The sequence below is a fragment of the Triticum urartu genome, chromosome 1A, assembly GCF_056163025.1.
Source record: "Triticum urartu cultivar PI428250 chromosome 1A, HENAU_Tu73, whole genome shotgun sequence".
NCBI classification, from domain to species: domain Eukaryota; kingdom Viridiplantae; phylum Streptophyta; class Magnoliopsida; order Poales; family Poaceae; genus Triticum; species Triticum urartu.
This window is the reverse complement of record NC_141873.1, coordinates 355,678,329-355,680,019: the sequence shown is the minus strand read 5'-3', so window position 1 is coordinate 355,680,019 and position 1,691 is coordinate 355,678,329. Positions and strand designations below refer to the sequence as shown.

General features: G+C 45.7%; 1 pseudogene; it reads left to right on the top strand.

The window, feature by feature from the left end:
• Positions 1 to 493: 493 nt before the first annotated feature.
• LOC147991208 (uncharacterized) lies at positions 494 to 1,359 on the top strand (annotated as a pseudogene).
• The last annotated feature ends 332 nt before the right edge of the window (positions 1,360 to 1,691 follow it).

Genomic DNA, 1,691 nt, shown 5'->3' with positions numbered 1-1,691 from the left:
AATCACAGCTCAACAAATCTTTGGAGAATCATCGAGCACGAATTCTACCTGCATGATCCAAACAACCTCACCCCAAGAGAAGAGGCGGACAATCAATACAATCACTCCGCTTTGTTCATCCTCCAAGCAGCGGTGCCTCCCGAATATCTATCTCACTTGCGTCCCTTCTCCCGTGCAAAGGATTGTTGGGAACACATCATATCTTCGTACAAGGGAGCTCAAGCATACAACGGTCCAACTTTGAAGTGGTTCTTGATGAGGCTGATGAATTTGTGATGATAGAAGATGAGGATCCTCGCGATCTCTATCGGAGGTTGACAACTCTTGCGGCCGCTCTTCAAGATCAGGGAGCAAAGATACGGATGACAATTGGATCAAGCACAAGTTTCTCAAGGCCATCATGCCATTCAACAAGGCCATGTCCTCCGTGATTCATCAAAGGCCGGATTTCCACACCTTGTCTTCAAGTGAAGTGTTGGATGAGTTTATTGCCATGAACATCATGAACAAGACTGCCGACAATGCTCTAGCTCGTGTCCGGTCAAAGAAAGCCTCTCCCAACCTTGCCTTGAAGGCCAAGGTCATCCCGGAAGAAGAAGAGGAGGAAGAAGAAGAGAGTTGCCCCGAAGACACCAAATATGCTTACCACGAGCACATGGCTCTTGCGTTAAGGAAATTTTGGGGCAACAAGAGGAACTCAAGGCCCAACTTCTCCAAGAACAACTCAAGTGGTTCAAAGAGCAAGCAACGAGTGAGGACCTGCTACAATTGCAGCAATGTGAGGCACTTTGTGGTGGATTGTCCCTATGAGAAAAGGGAGGACAATGGTGACAAGCTCATTCGCAAAGACAAAGCCAAGTCCTTTCCAAACAAGAACAACTTCACCAAGAAGATACCTCAAAAGGGGTTGTTGGCACATGAAGAGTACACCTCCAATGATGATGATGAAGATACAAGTGGTGAATGAATGGCAATGGCAACCGTGGCCATCGCCACCTCTTCCCCTTCCAAGTTGTCTCTCTTCGGCACCCCCAATGAGAACCTCATTGCCAAGTGTCTCATGGCCAAAGGTATCAACAAGGTAACACCCAACATCAAACCACCATCACTACTACTTCTTCCTTTCTAGATTGTGTAGATGATAGTGAGGTGGTGAAAGTTGATGAGAATGAGTTTGACAAGTTCTTGAACAAGCTCAAGGGTGAAACCAAGAAGCACTTTGCTGCTCTCTTGGAACAACTTAGTGAGGCCAATGGTATCATTGAGTCTCATGAGGACACGATCTCCAAGTTGGAAGGGCATAGTCGTGACTATGCTGATGAGATAACAGATCTTTCCATTTCTCTTGAGGAAGAGTGATGCCTTCGTTTGGCTTTTGAGGAGTCACACAAAATTGGCTTTGCTAAATTACAAAAGGATCTTGATCATGCTATTGTCCTTACCCATGTGCTTAAATTCGAGAAGGTTGCACTTGGGATTGGCCATGAGAAACTCAAAGAGGAGTTTGACATACTCCACAAGGCTCACAAGGTCTTTAAGGGTGCTCACACTTCCCTCTAGGAGTCTCATGATCATCCAAGTGAAGCTAACCAAGGAGATAGCAACGTACCCTCCTTTTGTGTTAATTGATAACGTAAATGCTACTAATCCTTATTGTGAGCATGTGCACCTTATGGAGGAGAATGCCAAGT